We start from the raw sequence: 15,214 nt of genomic DNA on the forward strand, positions 1-15,214 counted from the left end.
TCTCTCCTCTCCTCAGTATAACCCAGTCCCTCTCTCCTCTCCTCAGTATAACCCAGTCCCTCTCTCCTCTCCTCAGTATAACCCAGTCCCTCTCCTCTCCTCAGTATAACCCAGTCCCTCTCTCCTCTCCTCAGTATAACCCAGTCCCTCTCCTCTCCTCAGTATAACCCAGTCCCTCTCCTCTCCTCAGTATAACCCAGTCCCTCTCTCCTCTCCTCAGTATAACCCAGTCCCTCTCTCCTCTCCTCAGTATAACCCAGTCCCTCTCCTCTCCTCAGTATAACCCAGTCCCTCTCCTCTCCTCAGTATAACCCAGTCCCTCTCTCCTCTCCTCAGTATAACCCAGTCTCCTCTCCTCAGTATAAACCAGTCCCTCTCTCTCCTCTCCTCAGTATAACCCAGTCCCTCTCTCCTCTCCTCAGTATAACCCAGTCCCTCTCTCCTCTCCTCAGTATAACCCAGTCCCTCTCTCCTCTCCTCAGTATAACCCAGTCCCTCTCCTCTCCTCAGTATAACCCAGTCCCTCTCCTCTCCTCAGTATAACCCAGTCCCTCTCTCCTCTCCTCAGTATAACCCAGTCCCTCTCCTCTCCTCAGTATAACCCAGTCCCTCTCTCCTCTCCTCAGTATAACCCAGTCCCTCTCTCCTCTCCTCAGTATAACCCAGTCCCTCTCCTCTCCTCAGTATAACCCAGTCCCCTCTCCTCTCCTCAGTATAACCCAGTCCCTCTCCTCTCCTCAGTATAACCCAGTCCCTCTCCTCTCCTCAGTATAACCCAGTCCCTCTCTCCTCTCCTCAGTATAACCCAGTCCCTCTCCTCTCCTCAGTATAACCCAGTCCCTCCTCTCCTCAGTATAACCCAGTCCCTCTCCTCTCCTCAGTATAACCCAGTCCCTCTCCTCTCCTCAGTATAACCCAGTCCCTCTCCTCTCCTCAGTATAACCCAGTCCCTCTCTCCTCTCCTCAGTATAACCCAGTCCCTCTCCTCTCCTCAGTATAACCCAGTCCCTCTCTCCTCTCCTCAGTATAACCCAGTCCCTCTCCTCTCCTCAGTATAACCCAGTCCCTCTCCTCTCCTCAGTATAACCCAGTCCCTCTCTCCTCTCCTCAGTATAACCCAGTCCCTCTCCTCTCCTCAGTATAACCCAGTCCCTCTCCTCTCCTCAGTATAACCCAGTCCCTCTCTCCTCTCCTCAGTATAACCCAGTCCCTCTCCTCTCCTCAGTATAACCCAGTCCCTCTCTCCTCTCCTCAGTATAACCCAGTCCCTCTCTCCTCTCCTCAGTATAACCCAGTCCCTCTCCTCTCCTCAGTATAACCCAGTCCCTCTCCTCTCCTCAGTATAACCCAGTCCCTCTCTCCTCTCCTCAGTATAACCCAGTCCCTCTCTCCTCTCCTCAGTATAACCCAGTCCCTCTCTCCTCTCCTCAGTATAACCCAGTCCCTCTCCTCTCCTCAGTATAACCCAGTCCCTCTCTCCTCTCCTCAGTATAACCCAGTCCCTCTCTCCTCTCCTCAGTATAACCCAGTCCCTCTCCTCTCCTCAGTATAACCCAGTCCCTCTCTCCTCTCCTCAGTATAACCCAGTCCCTCTCCTCTCCTCAGTATAACCCAGTCCCTCTCTCCTCTCCTCAGTATAACCCAGTCCCTCTCTCCTCTCCTCAGTATAACCCAGTCCCTCTCCTCTCCTCAGTATAACCCAGTCCCTCTCTCCTCTCCTCAGTATAACCCAGTCCCTCTCTCCTCTCCTCAGTATAACCCAGTCCCTCTCTCCTCTCCTCAGTATAACCCAGTCCCTCTCTCCTCTCCTCAGTATAACCCAGTCCCTCTCTCCTCTCCTCAGTATAACCCAGTCCCTCTCTCCTCTCCTCAGTATAACCCAGTCCCTCTCCTCTCCTCAGTATAACCCAGTCCCTCTCCTCTCCTCAGTATAACCCAGTCCCTCTCTCCTCTCCTCAGTATAACCCAGTCCCTCTCCTCTCCTCAGTATAACCCAGTCCCTCTCCTCTCCTCAGTATAACCCAGTCCCTCTCCTCTCCTCAGTATAACCCAGTCCCTCTCCTCTCCTCAGTATAACCCAGTCCCCTCTCCTCTCCTCAGTATAACCCAGTCCCTCTCCTCTCCTCAGTATAACCCAGTCCCTCTCTCCTCTCCTCAGTATAACCCAGTCCCTCTCCTCTCCTCAGTATAACCCAGTCCCTCTCTCCTCTCCTCAGTATAACCCAGTCCCTCTCCTCTCCTCAGTATAACCCAGTCCCTCTCCTCTCCTCAGTATAACCCAGTCCCTCTCCTCTCCTCAGTATAACCCAGTCCCTCTCCTCTCCTCAGTATAACCCAGTCCCTCTCCTCTCCTCAGTATAACCCAGTCCCTCTCCTCTCCTCAGTATAACCCAGTCCCTCTCCTCTCCTCAGTATAACCCAGTCCCTCTCTCCTCTCCTCAGTATAACCCAGTCCCTCTCCTCTCCTCAGTATAACCCAGTCCCTCTCTCCTCTCCTCAGTATAACCCAGTCCCTCTCCTCTCCTCAGTATAACCCAGTCCCCTCTCCTCTCCTCAGTATAACCCAGTCCCTCTCCTCTCCTCAGTATAACCCAGTCCCTCTCCTCTCCTCAGTATAACCCAGTCCCTCTCTCCTCTCCTCAGTATAACCCAGTCCCTCTCCTCTCCTCAGTATAACCCAGTCCCTCTCTCCTCTCCTCAGTATAACCCAGTCCCTCTCTCCTCTCCTCAGTATAACCCAGTCCCTCTCTCCTCTCCTCAGTATAACCCAGTCCCTCTCCTCTCCTCAGTATAACCCAGTCCCCTCTCCTCTCCTCAGTATAACCCAGTCCCTCTCCTCTCCTCAGTATAACCCAGTCCCCTCTCCTCTCCTCAGTATAACCCAGTCCCTCTCCTCTCCTCAGTATAACCCAGTCCCTCTCTCCTCTCCTCAGTATAACCCAGTCCCTCTCTCCTCTCCTCAGTATAACCCAGTCCCTCTCCTCTCCTCAGTATAACCCAGTCCCTCTCCTCTCCTCAGTATAACCCAGTCCCCTCTCCTCTCCTCAGTATAACCCAGTCCCTCTCCTCAGTATAACCCAGTCCCTCTCCTCTCCTCAGTATAACCCAGTCCCTCTCCTCTCCTCAGTATAACCCAGTCCCTCTCCTCTCCTCAGTATAACCCAGTCCCCCTCTCCTCTCCTCAGTATAACCCAGTCCCTCTCCTCAGTATAACCCAGTCCCTCTCCTCTCCTCAGTATAACCCAGTCCCTCTCTCCTCTCCTCAGTATAACCCAGTCCCTCTCCTCTCCTCAGTATAACCCAGTCCCCTCTCCTCTCCTCAGTATAACCCAGTCCCCTCTCCTCTCCTCAGTATAACCCAGTCCCTCTCCTCTCCTCAGTATAACCCAGTCCCTCTCCTCTCCTCAGTATAACCCAGTCCCTCTCCTCTCCTCAGTATAACCCAGTCCCCTCTCCTCTCCTCAGTATAACCCAGTCCCTCTCCTCTCCTCAGTATAACCCAGTCCCCTCTCCTCTCCTCAGTATAACCCAGTCCCTCTCCTCTCCTCAGTATAACCCAGTCCCCTCTCCTCTCCTCAGTATAACCCAGTCCCTCTCCTCTCCTCAGTATAACCCAGTCCCCTCTCCTCTCCTCAGTATAACCCAGTCCCTCTCCTCTCCTCAGTATAACCCAGTCCCCCTCTCCTCTCCTCAGTATAACCCAGTCCCTCTCCTCTCCTCAGTATAACCCAGTCCCTCTCCTCTCCTCAGTATAACCCAGTCCCTCTCCTCTCCTCAGTATAACCCAGTCCCTCTCCTCTCCTCAGTATAACCCAGTCCCCCTCTCCTCTCCTCAGTATAACCCAGTCCCTCTCTCTCCTCTCCTCTCCTCAGTATAACCCAGTCCCTCTCCTCTCCTCAGTATAACCCAGTCCCCCTCTCCTCTCCTCAGTATAACCCAGTCCCTCTCCCTCTCTCCTCTCCTCAGTATAACCCAGTCCCTCTCCTCTCCTCAGTATAACCCAGTCCCTCTCCTCTCCTCAGTATAACCCAGTCCCTCTCTCCTCTCCTCAGTATAACCCAGTCCCTCTCCTCTCCTCAGTATAACCCAGTCCCCTCTCCTCTCCTCAGTATAACCCAGTCCCTCCCCTCTCTCCTCTCCTCAGTATAACCCAGTCCCTCTCCTCTCCTCAGTATAACCCAGTCCCTCTCCTCTCCTCAGTATAACCCAGTCCCTCTCCTCTCCTCAGTATAACCCAGTCCCTCTCTCCTCTCCTCAGTATAACCCAGTCCCTCTCCTCTCCTCAGTATAACCCAGTCCCTCTCCTCTCCTCAGTATAACCCAGTCCCTCTCTCCTCTCCTCAGTATAACCCAGTCCCCCTCCCTCTCCTCAGTATAACCCAGTCCCCTCTCCTCTCCTCAGTATAACCCAGTCCCTCTCTCCTCTCCTCAGTATAACCCAGTCCCTCTCTCCTCTCCTCAGTATAACCCAGTCCCTCTCTCCTCTCCTCAGTATAACCCAGTCCCCTCTCCTCTCCTCAGTATAACCCAGTCCCTCTCCTCTCCTCAGTATAACCCAGTCCCTCTCTCCTCTCCTCAGTATAACCCAGTCCCTCTCTCCTCTCCTCAGTATAACCCAGTCCCTCTCCTCTCCTCAGTATAACCCCCCCTCTCCTCTCCTCAGTATAACCCAGTCCCTCTCTCCTCTCCTCAGTATAACCCAGTCCCCCTCTCTCCTCTCCTCAGTATAAACCAGTCCCTCTCTCTCCTCTCCTCAGTATAACCCAGTCCCTCTCTCCTCTCCTCAGTATAACCCAGTCCCTCTCTCCTCTCCTCAGTATAACCCAGTCCCTCTCTCCTCTCCTCAGTATAACCCAGTCCCTCTCTCCTCTCCTCAGTATAACCCAGTCCCTCTCTCCTCTCCTCAGTATAACCCAGTCCCCTCTCCTCTCCTCAGTATAACCCAGTCCCTCTCCTCTCCTCAGTATAACCCAGTCCCTCTCTCCTCTCCTCAGTATAACCCAGTCCCCTCTCCTCTCCTCAGTATAACCCAGTCCCTCTCCTCTCCTCAGTATAACCCAGTCCCCCTCTCCCTCCTCAGTATAACCCAGTCCCTCGCTCCTCTCCTCCGTATAACCCAGTCCCTCTCTCCTCTCCTCAGTATTACCAAGTCCCCTCTCCTCTCCTCTGTATAAACCAGTCCCCCTCTCCTCTCCTCAGTATAACCCAGTCCCTCTCCTCTCCTCAGTATAACCCAGTCCCTCTCCTCTCCTCAGTATAACCCAGTCCCTCTCCTCTCCTCAGTATAACCCAGTCCCTCTCCTCTCCTCAGTATAACCCAGTCCCTCTCCTCTCCTCAGTATAACCCAGTCCCTCTCCTCTCCTCAGTATAACCCAGTCCCTCTCCTCTCCTCAGTATAACCCAGTCCCTCTCTCCTCTCCTCAGTATAACCCAGTCCCTCTCTCCTCTCCTCAGTATAACCCAGTCCCTCTCCTCTCCTCAGTATAACCCAGTCCCTCTCTCCTCTCCTCAGTATAACCCAGTCCCTCTCTCCTCTCCTCAGTATAACCCAGTCCCTCTCTCCTCTCCTCAGTATAACCCAGTCCCTCTCTCCTCTCCTCAGTATAACCCAGTCCCTCTCCTCTCCTCAGTATAACCCAGTCCCTCTCCTCTCCTCAGTATAACCCAGTCCCTCTCTCCTCTCCTCAGTATAACCCAGTCCCTCTCTCCTCTCCTCAGTATAACCCAGTCCCCTCTCCTCTCCTCAGTATAACCCAGTCCCTCTCTCCTCTCCTCAGTATAACCCAGTCCCTCTCTCCTCTCCTCAGTATAACCCAGTCCCTCTCCTCTCCTCAGTATAACCCAGTCCCTCTCCTCTCCTCAGTATAACCCAGTCCCTCTCCTCTCCTCAGTATAACCCAGTCCCTCTCCTCTCCTCAGTATAACCCAGTCCCTCTCCTCTCCTCAGTATAACCCAGTCCCTCTCCTCTCCTCAGTATAACCCAGTCCCTCTCTCCTCTCCTCAGTATAACCCAGTCCCTCTCTCCTCTCCTCAGTATAACCCAGTCCCTCTCCTCTCCTCAGTATAACCCAGTCCCTCTCCTCTCCTCAGTATAACCCAGTCCCTCTCCTCTCCTCAGTATAACCCAGTCCCTCTCTCCTCTCCTCAGTATAACCCAGTCCCTCTCCTCTCCTCAGTATAACCCAGTCCCCTCTCCTCTCCTCAGTATAACCCAGTCCCTCTCCTCTCCTCAGTATAACCCAGTCCCTCTCCTCTCCTCAGTATAACCCAGTCCCTCTCTCCTCTCCTCAGTATAACCCAGTCCCTCTCCTCTCCTCAGTATAACCCAGTCCCTCTCTCCTCTCCTCAGTATAACCCAGTCCCCTCTCCTCTCCTCAGTATAACCCAGTCCCTCTCTCCTCTCCTCAGTATAACCCAGTCCCTCTCCTCTCCTCAGTATAACCCAGTCCCTCTCTCCTCTCCTCAGTATAACCCAGTCCCTCTCCTCTCCTCAGTATAACCCAGTCCCTCTCCTCTCCTCAGTATAACCCAGTCCCTCTCCTCTCCTCAGTATAACCCAGTCCCTCTCCTCTCCTCAGTATAACCCAGTCCCTCTCCTCTCCTCAGTATAACCCAGTCCCTCTCCTCTCCTCAGTATAACCCAGTCCTCTCCTCTCCTCAGTATAACCCAGTCCCTCTCCTCTCCTCAGTATAACCCAGTCCCTCTCTCCTCTCCTCAGTATAACCCAGTCCCCTCTCCTCTCCTCAGTATAACCCAGTCCCTCTCCTCTCCTCAGTATAACCCAGTCCCTCTCCTCTCCTCAGTATAACCCAGTCCCTCTCTCCTCTCCTCAGTATAACCCAGTCCCCTCTCCTCTCCTCAGTATAACCCAGTCCCTCTCCTCTCCTCAGTATAACCCAGTCCCTCTCTCCTCTCCTCAGTATAACCCAGTCCCTCTCTCCTCTCCTCAGTATAACCCAGTCCCTCTCTCCTCTCCTCAGTATAACCCAGTCCCTCTCTCCTCTCCTCAGTATAACCCAGTCCCTCTCTCCTCTCCTCAGTATAACCCAGTCCCTCTCTCCTCTCCTCAGTATAACCCAGTCCCTCTCCTCTCCTCAGTATAACCCAGTCCCCTCTCCTCTCCTCAGTATAACCCAGTCCCTCTCTCCTCTCCTCAGTATAACCCAGTCCCTCTCCTCTCCTCAGTATAACCCAGTCCCTCTCCTCTCCTCAGTATAACCCAGTCCCTCTCCTCTCCTCAGTATAACCCAGTCCCTCTCTCCTCTCCTCAGTATAACCCAGTCCCTCTCTCCTCTCCTCAGTATAACCCAGTCCCTCTCTCCTCTCCTCAGTATAACCCAGTCCCTCTCTCCTCTCCTCAGTATAACCCAGTCCCCTCTCCTCTCCTCAGTATAACCCAGTCCCTCTCCTCTCCTCAGTATAACCCAGTCCCTCTCTCCTCTCCTCAGTATAACCCAGTCCCTCTCCTCTCCTCAGTATAACCCAGTCCCTCTCCTCTCCTCAGTATAACCCAGTCCCTCTCCTCTCCTCAGTATAACCCAGTCCCTCTCTCCTCTCCTCAGTATAACCCAGTCCCTCTCCTCTCCTCAGTATAACCCAGTCCCCTCCTCTCCTCAGTATAACCCAGTCCCTCTCTCCTCTCCTCAGTATAACCCAGTCCCCTCTCCTCTCCTCAGTATAACCCAGTCCCCTCTCCTCTCCTCAGTATAACCCAGTCCCTCTCCTCTCCTCAGTATAACCCAGTCCCTCTCCTCTCCTCAGTATAACCCAGTCCCCTCTCCTCTCCTCAGTATAACCCAGTCCCTCTCCTCTCCTCAGTATAACCCAGTCCCTCTCTCCTCTCCTCAGTATAACCCAGTCCCCTCTCCTCTCCTCAGTATAACCCAGTCCCTCTCCTCTCCTCAGTATAACCCAGTCCCTCTCTCCTCTCCTCAGTATAACCCAGTCCCCTCTCCTCTCCTCAGTATAACCCAGTCCCTCTCTCCTCTCCTCAGTATAACCCAGTCCCTCTCTCCTCTCCTCAGTATAACCCAGTCCCTCTCCTCTCCTCAGTATAACCCAGTCCCTCTCCTCTCCTCAGTATAACCCAGTCCCTCTCTCCTCTCCTCAGTATAACCCAGTCCCTCTCCTCTCCTCAGTATAACCCAGTCCCCCTCTCCTCTCCTCAGTATAACCCAGTCCCTCTCCTCTCCTCAGTATAACCCAGTCCCTCTCCTCTCCTCAGTATAACCCAGTCCCTCTCTCTCCTCTCCTCAGTATAACCCAGTCCCCCTCTCCTCTCCTCAGTATAACCCAGTCCCTCTCTCCTCTCCTCAGTATAACCCAGTCCCCTCTCCTCTCCTCAGTATAACCCAGTCCCCTCTCCTCTCCTCAGTATAACCCAGTCCCTCTCCTCTCCTCAGTATAACCCAGTCCCTCTCTCCTCTCCTCAGTATAACCCAGTCCCTCTCCTCTCCTCAGTATAACCCAGTCCCTCTCTCCTCTCCTCAGTATAACCCAGTCCCTCTCCTCTCCTCAGTATAACCCAGTCCCTCTCTCCTCTCCTCAGTATAACCCAGTCCCTCTCTCCTCTCCTCAGTATAACCCAGTCCCTCTCTCCTCTCCTCAGTATAACCCAGTCCCTCTCCTCTCCTCAGTATAACCCAGTCCCTCTCCTCTCCTCAGTATAACCCAGTCCCTCTCCTCTCCTCAGTATAACCCAGTCCCTCTCCTCTCCTCAGTATAACCCAGTCCCCTCTCCTCTCCTCAGTATAACCCAGTCCCTCTCCTCTCCTCAGTATAACCCAGTCCCTCTCCTCTCCTCAGTATAACCCAGTCCCTCTCCTCTCCTCAGTATAACCCAGTCCCTCTCCTCTCCTCAGTATAACCCAGTCCCTCTCCTCTCCTCAGTATAACCCAGTCCCCTCTCCTCTCCTCAGTATAACCCAGTCCCTCTCTCCTCTCCTCAGTATAACCCAGTCCCCTCTCCTCTCCTCAGTATAACCCAGTCCCTCTCCTCTCCTCAGTATAACCCAGTCCCCCTCTCCTCAGTATAACCCAGTCCCTCTCCCTCTCCTCAGTATAACCCAGTCCCTCTCCTCTCCTCAGTATAACCCAGTCCCTCTCTCCTCTCCTCAGTATAACCCAGTCCCTCTCCTCTCCTCAGTATAACCCAGTCCCTCTCCTCTCCTCAGTATAACCCAGTCCCTCTCCTCTCCTCAGTATAACCCAGTCCCTCTCCTCTCCTCAGTATAACCCAGTCCCTCTCATCTCCTCAGTATAACCCAGTCCCCTCTCCTCTCCTCAGTATAACCCAGTCCCTCTCCTCTCCTCAGTATAACCCAGTCCCTCTCCTCTCCTCAGTATAACCCAGTCCCTCTCCTCTCCTCAGTATAACCCAGTCCCTCTCCTCTCCTCAGTATAACCCAGTCCCTCTCTCCTCTCCTCAGTATAACCCAGTCCCTCTCCTCAGTATAACCCAGTCCCTCTCCTCAGTATAACCCAGTCCCTCTCCTCAGTATAACCCAGTCCCTCTCCTCTCCTCAGTATAACCCAGTCCCTCTCCTCTCAGTATAACCCAGTCCCTCTCTCCTCTCCTCAGTATAACCCAGTCCCTCTCCTCTCCTCAGTATAACCCAGTCCCTCTCTCCTCTCCTCAGTATAACCCAGTCCCTCTCCTCTCCTCAGTATAACCCAGTCCCTCTCCTCTCCTCAGTATAACCCAGTCCCTCTCTCCTCTCCTCAGTATAACCCAGTCCCTCTCCTCTCCTCAGTATAACCCAGTCCCTCTCTCCTCTCCTCAGTATAACCCAGTCCCTCTCTCCTCTCCTCAGTATAACCCAGTCCCTCTCTCCTCTCCTCAGTATAACCCAGTCCCTCTCTCCTCTCCTCAGTATAACCCAGTCCCTCTCCTCTCCTCAGTATAACCCAGTCCCTCTCCTCTCCTCAGTATAACCCAGTCCCTCTCCTCTCCTCAGTATAACCCAGTCCCTCTCTCCTCTCCTCAGTATAACCCAGTCCTCTCTCCTCTCCTCAGTATAACCCAGTCCCTCTCTCCTCTCCTCAGTATAACCCAGTCCCTCTCCTCTCCTCAGTATAACCCAGTCCCTCTCCTCTCCTCAGTATAACCCAGTCCCTCTCCTCTCCTCAGTATAACCCAGTCCCTCTCCTCTCCTCAGTATAACCCAGTCCCTCTCCTCTCCTCAGTATAACCCAGTCCCTCTCCTCTCCTCAGTATAACCCAGTCCCTCTCCTCAGTATAACCCAGTCCCTCTCTCCTCTCCTCAGTATAACCCAGTCCCTCTCCTCTCCTCAGTATAACCCAGTCCCTCTCCTCTCCTCAGTATAACCCAGTCCCTCTCCTCTCCTCAGTATAACCCAGTCCCTCTCCTCTCCTCAGTATAACCCAGTCCCTCTCTCCTCTCCTCAGTATAACCCAGTCCCTCTCCTCTCCTCAGTATAACCCAGTCCCTCTCCTCTCCTCAGTATAACCCAGTCCCTCTCCTCTCCTCAGTATAACCCAGTCCCTCTCTCCTCTCCTCAGTATAACCCAGTCCCTCTCTCCTCTCCTCAGTATAACCCAGTCCCTCTCCTCTCCTCAGTATAACCCAGTCCCTCTCCTCTCCTCAGTATAACCCAGTCCCTCTCCTCTCCTCAGTATAACCCAGTCCCCCTCTCCTCTCCTCAGTATAACCCAGTCCCTCTCTCCTCTCCTCAGTATAACCCAGTCCCCTCTCCTCTCCTCAGTATAACCCAGTCCCTCTCTCCTCAGTATAACCCAGTCCCTCTCCTCTCCTCAGTATAACCCAGTCCCTCTCCTCTCCTCAGTATAACCCAGTCCCTCTCTCCTCAGTATAACCCAGTCCCTCTCCTCTCCTCAGTATAACCCAGTCCCTCTCCTCTCCTCAGTATAACCCAGTCCCTCTCTCCTCTCCTCAGTATAACCCAGTCCCTCTCTCCTCTCCTCAGTATAACCCAGTCCCTCTCCTCTCCTCAGTATAACCCAGTCCCTCTCTCCTCTCCTCAGTATAACCCAGTCCCTCTCTCCTCTCCTCAGTATAACCCAGTCCCCTCTCCTCTCCTCAGTATAACCCAGTCCCTCTCTCCTCTCCTCAGTATAACCCAGTCCCTCCCTCTCCTCAGTATAACCCAGTCCCTCTCCTCTCCTCAGTATAACCCAGTCCCTCTCCTCTCCTCAGTATAACCCAGTCCCTCTCCTCTCCTCAGTATAACCCAGTCCCTCTCCTCTCCTCAGTATAACCCAGTCCCTCTCCTCTCCTCAGTATAACCCAGTCCCTCTCCTCTCCTCAGTATAACCCAGTCCCTCTCCTCTCCTCAGTATAACCCAGTCCCTCTCCTCTCCTCAGTATAACCCAGTCCCTCTCCTCTCCTCAGTATAACCCAGTCCCTCTCCTCAGTATAACCCAGTCCCTCTCTCCTCTCCTCAGTATAACCCAGTCCCTCTCCTCTCCTCAGTATAACCCAGTCCCTCTCCTCTCCTCAGTATAACCCAGTCCCTCTCCTCTCCTCAGTATAACCCAGTCCCCTCTCCTCTCCTCAGTATAACCCAGTCCCTCTCCTCTCCTCAGTATAACCCAGTCCCTCTCCTCTCCTCAGTATAACCCAGTCCCTCTCTCCTCAGTATAACCCAGTCCCTCTCCTCTCCTCAGTATAACCCAGTCCCTCTCTCCTCTCCTCAGTATAACCCAGTCCCTCTCCTCTCCTCAGTATAACCCAGTCCCTCTCCTCTCCTCAGTATAACCCAGTCCCTCTCCTCTCCTCAGTATAACCCAGTCCCCTCTCCTCTCCTCAGTATAACCCAGTCCCTCTCCTCTCCTCAGTATAACCCAGTCCCTCTCTCCTCTCCTCAGTATAACCCAGTCCCTCTCCTCTCCTCAGTATAACCCAGTCCCCTCTCCTCTCCTCAGTATAACCCAGTCCCCTCCTCTCCTCAGTATAACCCAGTCCCTCTCCTCTCCTCAGTATAACCCAGTCCCTCTCTCCTCTCCTCAGTATAACCCAGTCCCTCTCCTCTCCTCAGTATAACCCAGTCCCTCTCCTCTCCTCAGTATAACCCAGTCCCTCTCCTCTCCTCAGTATAACCCAGTCCCTCTCTCCTCTCCTCAGTATAACCCAGTCCCTCTCCTCTCCTCAGTATAACCCAGTCCCTCTCTCCTCTCCTCAGTATAACCCAGTCCCCTCTCCTCTCCTCAGTATAACCCAGTCCCTCTCCTCTCCTCAGTATAACCCAGTCCCTCTCCTCTCCTCAGTATAACCCAGTCCCTCTCTCCTCTCCTCAGTATAACCCAGTCCCTCTCCTCTCCTCAGTATAACCCAGTCCCTCTCTCCTCTCCTCAGTATAACCCAGTCCCTCTCTCTCCTCAGTATAACCCAGTCCCCTCTCCTCTCCTCAGTATAACCCAGTCCCTCTCCTCTCCTCAGTATAACCCAGTCCCTCTCCTCTCCTCAGTATAACCCAGTCCCCTCTCCTCTCCTCAGTATAACCCAGTCCCTCTCCTCTCCTCAGTATAACCCAGTCCCTCTCTCCTCTCCTCAGTATAACCCAGTCCCTCTCCTCTCCTCAGTATAACCCAGTCCCTCTCTCCTCTCCTCAGTATAACCCAGTCCCTCTCCTCTCCTCAGTATAACCCAGTCCCTCTCTCCTCTCCTCAGTATAACCCAGTCCCCTCTCCTCTCCTCAGTATAACCCAGTCCCCTCTCCTCTCCTCAGTATAACCCAGTCCCTCTCCTCTCCTCAGTATAACCCAGTCCCTCTCTCCTCTCCTCAGTATAACCCAGTCCCTCTCTCCTCTCCTCAGTATAACCCAGTCCCTCTCCTCTCCTCAGTATAACCCAGTCCCTCTCCTCTCCTCAGTATAACCCAGTCCCCCTCTCCTCTCCTCAGTATAACCCAGTCCCTCTCCTCTCCTCAGTATAACCCAGTCCCTCTCTCCTCTCCTCAGTATAACCCAGTCCCTCTCCTCTCCTCAGTATAACCCAGTCCCTCTCTCCTCTCCTCAGTATAACCCAGTCCCTCTCTCCTCTCCTCAGTATAACCCAGTCCCTCTCTCCTCTCCTCAGTATAACCCAGTCCCTCTCTCTCCTCAGTATAACCCAGTCCCTCTCCTCTCCTCAGTATAACCCAGTCCCTCTCCTCTCCTCAGTATAACCCAGTCCCTCTCTCCTCTCCTCAGTATAACCCAGTCCCCTCTCCTCTCCTCAGTATAACCCAGTCCCTCTCCTCTCCTCAGTATAACCCAGTCCCTCTCCTCTCCTCAGTATAACCCAGTCCCTCTCCTCTCCTCAGTATAACCCAGTCCCTCTCTCCTCTCCTCAGTATAACCCAGTCCCTCTCCTCTCCTCAGTATAACCCAGTCCCTCTCTCCTCTCCTCAGTATAACCCAGTCCCTCTCTCCTCTCCTCAGTATAACCCAGTCCCTCTCCTCTCCTCAGTATAACCCAGTCCCTCTCTCCTCTCCTCAGTATAACCCAGTCCCTCTCCTCTCCTCAGTATAACCCAGTCCCTCTCCTCTCCTCAGTATAACCCAGTCCCTCTCTCCTCTCCTCAGTATAACCCAGTCCCTCTCCTCTCCTCAGTATAACCCAGTCCCTCTCTCCTCTCCTCAGTATAACCCAGTCCCTCTCCTCAGTATAACCCAGTCCCTCTCCTCTCCTCAGTATAACCCAGTCCCTCTCCTCTCCTCAGTATAACCCAGTCCCTCTCTCCTCTCCTCAGTATAACCCAGTCCCTCTCCTCTCCTCAGTATAACCCAGTCCCTCTCCTCTCCTCAGTATAACCCAGTCCCTCTCTCCTCTCCTCAGTATAACCCAGTCCCTCTCTCCTCTCCTCAGTATAACCCAGTCCCTCTCCTCTCCTCAGTATAACCCAGTCCCTCTCCTCTCCTCAGTATAACCCAGTCCCTCTCTCCTCTCCTCAGTATAACCCAGTCCCTCTCCTCTCCTCAGTATAACCCAGTCCCTCTCCTCTCCTCAGTATAACCCAGTCCCTCTCTCCTCTCCTCAGTATAACCCAGTCCCTCTCCTCTCCTCAGTATAACCCAGTCCCTCTCTCCTCTCCTCAGTATAACCCAGTCCCTCTCTCCTCTCCTCAGTATAACCCAGTCCCTCTCTCCTCTCCTCAGTATAACCCAGTCCCTCTCCTCTCCTCAGTATAACCCAGTCCCCTCTCCTCTCCTCAGTATAACCCAGTCCCTCTCCTCTCCTCAGTATAACCCAGTCCCTCTCTCCTCTCCTCAGTATAACCCAGTCCCTCTCTCCTCTCCTCAGTATAACCCAGTCCCTCTCTCCTCTCCTCAGTATAACCCAGTCCCTCTCTCCTCTCCTCAGTATAACCCAGTCCCTCTCCTCTCCTCAGTATAACCCAGTCCTCTCTCCTCTCCTCAGTATAACCCAGTCCCTCTCCTCTCCTCAGTATAACCCAGTCCCTCTCTCCTCTCCTCAGTATAACCCAGTCCCTCTCCTCTCCTCAGTATAACCCAGTCCCTCTCCTCTCCTCAGTATAACCCAGTCCCTCTCTCCTCTCCTCAGTATAACCCAGTCCCTCTCCTCTCCTCAGTATAACCCAGTCCCTCTCCTCTCCTCAGTATAACCCAGTCCCTCTCTCCTCTCCTCAGTATAACCCAGTCCCTCTCCTCTCCTCAGTATAACCCAGTCCCTCTCCTCTCCTCAGTATAACCCAGTCCCTCTCCTCTCCTCAGTATAACCCAGTCCCTCTCCTCTCCTCAGTATAACCCAGTCCCCTCTCCTCTCCTCAGTATAACCCAGTCCCTCTCCTCTCCTCAGTATAACCCAGTCCCTCTCCTCTCCTCAGTATAACCCAGTCCCTCTCTCCTCTCCTCAGTATAACCCAGTCCCTCTCCTCTCCTCAGTATAACCCAGTCCCTCTCCTCTCCTCAGTATAACCCAGTCCCTCTCCTCTCCTCAGTATAACCCAGTCCCTCTCCTCTCCTCAGTATAACCCAGTCCCTCTCTCCTCTCCTCAGTATAACCCAGTCCCTCTCCTCTCCTCAGTATAACCCAGTCCCCTCTCCTCTCCTCAGTATAACCCAGTCCCTCTCCTCTCCTCAGTATAACCCAGTCCCCTCTCCTCTCCTCAGTATAACCCAGTCCCTCTCCTCTCCTCAGTATAACCCAGTCCCTCTCTCCTCTCCTCAGTATAACCCAGTCCCTCTCCTCTCCTCAGTATAACCCAGTCCCTCTCTCCTCTCCTCA

At 53.7% G+C, this 15,214-nt stretch overlaps 1 pseudogene; it reads right to left on the reverse strand.

The window, feature by feature from the left end:
* LOC135537415 (tripeptidyl-peptidase 2-like) overlaps positions 1 to 15,214 on the reverse strand; it is a 113,105-nt pseudogene that overhangs the window by 62,881 nt on the left and 35,010 nt on the right.

This window comes from Oncorhynchus masou, unplaced genomic scaffold (assembly GCF_036934945.1).
Source record: "Oncorhynchus masou masou isolate Uvic2021 unplaced genomic scaffold, UVic_Omas_1.1 unplaced_scaffold_769, whole genome shotgun sequence".
NCBI classification, from domain to species: domain Eukaryota; kingdom Metazoa; phylum Chordata; class Actinopteri; order Salmoniformes; family Salmonidae; genus Oncorhynchus; species Oncorhynchus masou.